Here is a 6,880-nt window from a genome sequence, read left to right on the forward strand (position 1 = left end):
TCCGGCAGTCAGGTAAAAGATGAGGCGTTCATGGGTAGTAGGAAATTCCAGTATTACACACAATGGGCATTGTAAACATCAAAAATGTAGGTGATTTTAAATATTCTATACAATATTTATTTGCTACAGAAAAAACTCGCAGAACTTTAAATCTATAACTTGAATAAATATTATTAGAAGGCTCTACTCCTGAACACCAACACCAAAGAGCTGAGTTCACCAGACCTGAAAAAAAAAAACAACAACAACCAGTCCAGGACAGTCAGTCTGCAAAGATGTTTTAAAGACAAATATATATATATAAACATTATCCATTAAGGATTCCCCTCAAAACAAGTGACTATAATTTCCTAACCGTAAGGGCTAGAACGGTCACTGCACCGTTTTGTTCAGAAGAGATGGGGGAATCTTCAAGTGTTGACAATTTATCATTAAAATGTGAATTTTTAGAGATATATGACATGGATGACTTGTTGACTTAGAAGCCACGAATTCCCCAATATGCAAATAGTATGATTAAGCATAAATACTACATTTAGTAGAAATACTATGTTTTAGCACAAATACTATAAAAAGCAGAAATACTATAATTTAGCAGAAATACTATATTAAGCACAAATCCTATAAAAAGCAGAAATAGGATGATTAAGCATAAACACTACATTTAGTAGAAATACTATGTTTGAGCAAAAATCCTATAAAAAGCAGAAATACTATATTAGGCACAAATCCCATAAAAAGCAGAAATAGTATGATTAAGCATAAATACTACATTTAGTAGAAATACTATGTTTTAGCACAAATCGTATAAAAAGCAGAAATACTGTAATTTAGCAGAAATACTATATTAGGCACAAATAGTATAAAAAGCAGAAATACTATATTAGGTACAAATCCTATAAAAAGCAGAAATACTATATTAGGCAAAAATCCTATAAAAAGCAGAAATACTATAATTTAGAACAAATAGTATAAAAAGCAGAAATACTATAATTTAGCAGAAATACTATGTTAGGCACAAATCCGATAAAAAGCAGAAATAGTATGATTTAGCAGAAACACTGTATTTAGCACAAGTACCGAAAAGTACCAGAAATACTATGATTTAGCAGAATAGTAATAACTTATTGAAACACAAATGCACAGAGGGACACCCAAACACAGGCTCTAATCCAGTCAACCAGTCTAACTATATTCAATTTAAATCCTACAATGACATGCTGCCAAATAAGGGCAGGGTCCTCTCTCTCCCACTAAACACACACACACACACACACACACACACACACACACACACACACACACACACACACACACACACACACACAGAGGGAGAGAGCTGCCGAATTTAAATCCACCAATCAGAGTGGCTGTTTACGTTTTCCCGCCAAAACAGGTGCCTCTTTTTACACACGCAGCACAGAGATGCACAGGATTATTGCAGCCTATTTCTCATAGTGAGGACTCCCCTCAAACAAATGACCATAATTTCCAAACCGTAGGGGCTAGAGCGGTCATTCTTACACCGTTTTGTTCAGAAGAGATGGGGGAATCTTCCAGTGTTTACAATTTATCATTAAAATATGAATTATTAAAGATATTTGACTTCTAATGCACCATAACTGAGTAGAGCGAAGCAAAAACTGCCTTGACTTGCCCTCAAACAACGCTTTGTAACTCGAAATCTATTTGGAGTATCGATATCATTCTTTCACCGTAAGAGACAGCAGGCTTTGGTGAACAATCATGGAAATTTTCAGGTCTCTGTGGAAATCCAACAAAAAGTTATGACGAGAGAAAAAAGTGGTTCATTTCCACAGTTTGAAATCTGAAGAAATCTGAGCGAAGGACGAATTTCCTACCCTCAAACAAGTCCAACTCATTTCAGAACGGTAATAGGTGAGAAAGAAATTCTTGAATTGTGAGCGTCAGGGGTGTCTGAAGATATTCGGGGACAAGCCTCATGTCTTAAAGTCGCTTCGTTAAGGAGATATGACGATTCGAATATGCCTCTCATTACAGAAATCCAGCGATGATTTTGAACAAGCTCTCCATTGACTTTATATGGAGAGTTTTGAGACCTTGTGTTGGTCTGAGGAGATTTGCAAAAATTCTATAAATCCCACAACAATGATAGTGACATTTTCTGAAAGCCAGCAAAAATACCTACGTTTTGATGTATAATTTGTGGAAGTTGAGTGAAAATTGAGCAAGTAGCAAGAAGTTGTTCGGACATGAAGTGAAAATTGCAAAACCTTCAGTGGCACACTGGAAGCCAAGAGCATAGCAACCATAACAACGCATGTATTTTGTGAAAAATCACAATTTTGCAACTCAAAACTTTAAGAGGCATAAAAGTAAAACAGTAAAAGATTTGAAAAAGCTGAATCATACCTGAATAGCCCAATAATTTATGAACATTTTAAAGTTTGAATGGTTGTTCTAGGTGAAAATATGAGGAAGTAGTTAAGTTTCAAAAACAAGCAAATTTTAGCAGAATTGCAGAAGTTTCCCATTCATTTCAGTGGGACAAATTAAAGGAAAAAAGCTTAATATTTTAAAAAGTATAATAGTTAAAAATAGCAAAAATCGTAGCGTAAATTAGCAGAAATAGCAGAATAGTTTAAAATTTGAACGGTGAAAATCGGCTGAAAATTGTGGAAGTAGTTAAGTGCCAAAAAGTGTACGGAAGCAACTAGAATAATAACTAGAAAAATTTGCATTTCTTGCGAAAATGCAGTGTGGATGCTTAAAGCTGAAGCTGTATGCAAAAAGTAGCTGAAAAAGCTGAAAAGTTGCAGAAATTGTAAAAACTTTGCAGAAGCAAAAGAAGTTTGCTAAAATGGAATAACTTAGCAGAACTGCAATATCTTAGAAGAAACATAATACTTGGCAGAAATACAATAGCATAGCAGAATTTAGCAGAAATATTGTAACTTACCAGAAACATGATAACTTCTCAAAAATACAAGAATTTAGGAGAAATAGTATAAGATAACAGAAAGAATATATTTAGCCAAAAATACTTAAACATTACAGAAACACTATGATTTAGAAAAATAGTACAACAGAGCAGAAATATTGTGATTTACCAGAGACACTGTGATGAACTATGAATATTGTAATTTTAAATTAAGACTATGTTTTAGCACAAATATTATAATTTGGCAGAAATACTATAATTTAGCAGAAATACTATATTAAGCACAAATCCTATAAAAAGCAGAAATGGTATGATTAAGCATAAATACTACATTTAGTAGAAATACTTTGTTTTAGCACAAATCCCATAAAAAGCAGAAATACTGTACTATGATTTAGTAGAAAGACTATAATTAATCAGAAATACTAAATTTAGCAGAAATACTATATTAAGCACAAATCCTATGAAAAGCAGAAATAGTATGATTAAGCATAAATACTACATTTAGCAGAAATACTATATTAAGCACAAATCTTATAAAAAGCAGAAATACTATATTAAGCACAAATCCTATAAAAGCAGAAATAGTATATTAAGCACAAATCTTATAAAATAGCAGAAATAGTGTGATTTAGCACAATAGTAATAAGTTAAACAGAAAAATTGGAAAAGCAAAATGGACAGCTGAAAAAATGCTGAACATGCTGAGGTTCCCTCAAATATACTTGTTAAATGACAAAAATCAGCAAAAAAATTTATGACTGCCACACAATTACAAATATGTACACATGAGGAAACACACATGCACAGAGAGACACACACACAAGATCCAATTCAGTCAACCAGTCTAAATATATTGAATTTGAATCTTACAATGGGATCATCCCATTAAAAGGCTTTCTCTCTCTCTCTCTCTCTCTGTCACACACACACACACACACACACACACACACACACACACACACACACACAGGGAGAGAAAAGTGAGTTTCTAGGTCAGCCTGGGAGCTGCTGAATTTGAATCCACCAATCAGAGAGCCTGTGCACTCTTTCCCTCCAAAACAGGTGCATCCTTTTTACACACGCAGCACAGAGAGACAAAGGATCATTGCAGTCTATTTCTCATAATGACGACTCCCCTCAAACAAATGACCATAATTTCCTAACCGTAGGAGCTAGAACGGTCATTCTTACACCGTTTTGTTCAGAAGAGATGGGGGAATCTTCAAGTGTTGACAATTTATCATTAAAATATGAATTTTTAGAGATATATGACACGGATGACTTGTTGACTTAGAAGCCACGAATTCCCCAATATGCAAATTTGAATACCTGGAGCCCACATACATGATTGGCTGGCTGGGAAGCTGTGCAGGCCCTGATTTGTGGATTTGAATTCCTCAGCCCTCAGATATGATTGGCTGGCTTAGAAGCCATGAAGTCCCCAATATGCAAATTTGAATGCCTCAGGACACATATATGATTGGCTGGGAAACCGTGCAGGACCTGATTTGAAAATTTGAATGTCTAAGTCCTCACAGAGGATTGGCTGCCTGGGGACCTGGCAGAAATATATAGAAATACTATGATTAAGCATAAATACTACATTTAGTAGAAATACTATGTTTTAGCACAAATCCTATAAAAAGCACAAATACTATAATTTAGCAGAAATACTATATTAAGCACAAATCCTATAAAAAGCAGAAATAGTATGATTAAGCATAAATACTACATTTAGTAGAAATACTATGTTTTAGCACAAATCCTATAAAAAGCAGAAATACTATAATTTAGCAGAAATACCATATTAAGCACAAATCATATAAAAAGCAGAAATACTATATTAAGCACAAATTCTATAAAAAGCAGAAATACTATATTAAGCACAAATCCCATAAAAAGCAGAAATACTGTACTATGATTTAGTAGAAAAACTATAATTAATCAGAAATACTAAATTTAGCAGAAATACTATATTAAGCACAAATACTATGAAAAGCAGAAATAATATGATTAAGCATAAATACTACATTTAGCAGAAATACTATATTAAGCACAAATCCTATAAAAGCAGAAATAGTATATTAAGCACAAATCTTATAAAATAGCAGAAACAGTATGATTTAGCACAATAGTAATAAGTTAAACAGAAAAATTGGAAAAGCAAAATGGACAGCTGAAAAAATGCTGAACATGCTGAGGGTCCCTCAAATATACTTGTTAAATGACAAAAATCTGCAAAAAAATTTATTACAGCCACACAATCACAAATATGTACACATGAGGAAACACACATGCACAGAGAGACCCACACACAAGATCCAATTCAGTCAACCAGTCTAAATATATTGAATTTAAATCTTAGAATGAGATCATCCCATTAAAAGCCTTTCTCTCTCTCTCTCTCTCTCTCTCTCTGTCACACACACACACACACACACACACACACACACACACACACACACACACACACACACACACACACAGGGAGAGAGAAGTAAGTTTCTAGGTCAGCCTGGGAGCTGGTGAATTTGAATCCACCAATCAGAGAGGCTGTGCACTTTTCCCCACCAAAACAGGTGCATCTGTTTACACACGCAGCAGCACAGAGAGACACAGGATTTTTGCAGTCTATTTCTCATAGTGACGACTCCCCTCAAACAAATGACCGTAATTTCCTAACCGTAGGGGCTAGAATGGTCATTCTTACACCGTTTTGTTCAGAAGAGATGGGGGAATCTTCAAGTGTTGACAATTTAATATTAAAATATGAATTTTTAGAGATATATGACATGGATGACTTGTTGACTTAGAAGCCACGAATTCCCCAATATGCAAATTTGAATGCCTGAGACCACATATGTGATTGGCTGGCTGGGAAGCCGTGCAGGCCCTGATTTGTGGATTTGAATTCCTCAGCCCTCAGATATGATTGGCTGGCTTAGAAGCCACGAAGGCCCCAATATGCAAATTTGAATGCCTCAGGACACTTATTTGATTGGCTGGGAAACTGTGCAGGCCCTGATTTGAAAATTTGAATGTCTCAGTCCTCACAGAGGATTGGCTGCCTGGGGACCTGGCAGAAATATATAGAAATACTATTATTAAGCATAAATACTACATTTAGTAGAAATACTATGTTTTAGCACAAATCCTATAAAAAGCACAAATACTATAATTTAGCAGAAATACTATATTAAGCACAAATCCTATAAAAAGCAGAAATACTATAATTTAGAACAAATAGTATAAAAAGCAGAAATACTATAATTTAGCAGAAATACTATGTTAGGCACAAATCCTATAAAAAGCAGAAATACTATAATTTAGCAGAAATACTATGTTAGGCACAAATCCTATAAAATAGCAGAAATACTATAATTTAGCAGAAATACTATATTAGGCATAAATCCTATGAAAAGCAGAAATAGTATGATTTAGCAGAAATACTGTATTTAGCACAAGTACCGAAAAGTACCAGAAACACTATGATTTAGCAGAATAGTAATAACTTATTGAAACACAAATGCACAGAGGGACACACAAACACAGGCTCTAATCCAGTCAACCAGTCTAACTATGTTCAATTTAAATCCTACAATGACATGCTGTCAAATAAGGGCAGGGTCCTCTCTCTCCCACTAAACACACACACACACACACACACACACACACACACACACACACAGAGGGAGAGAGCTGCCGAATTTAAATCCACCAATCAGAGTGGCTGTTTACGTTTTCCCGCCAAAACAGGTGCCTCTTTTTACACACGCAGCACAGAGATGCACAGGATTATTGCAGCCTATTTCTCATAGTGAGGACTCCCCTCAAACAAATGACCATAATTTCCAAACCGTAGGGGCTAGAGCGGTCATTCTTACACCGTTTTGTTCAGAAGAGATGGGGGAATCTTCCAGTGTTTACAATTTATCATTAAAATATGAATTATTA

Source organism: Astatotilapia calliptera, chromosome 6 (assembly GCF_964374335.1).
Source record: "Astatotilapia calliptera chromosome 6, fAstCal68.1, whole genome shotgun sequence".
NCBI classification, from domain to species: Eukaryota; Metazoa; Chordata; class Actinopteri; order Cichliformes; family Cichlidae; genus Astatotilapia; species Astatotilapia calliptera.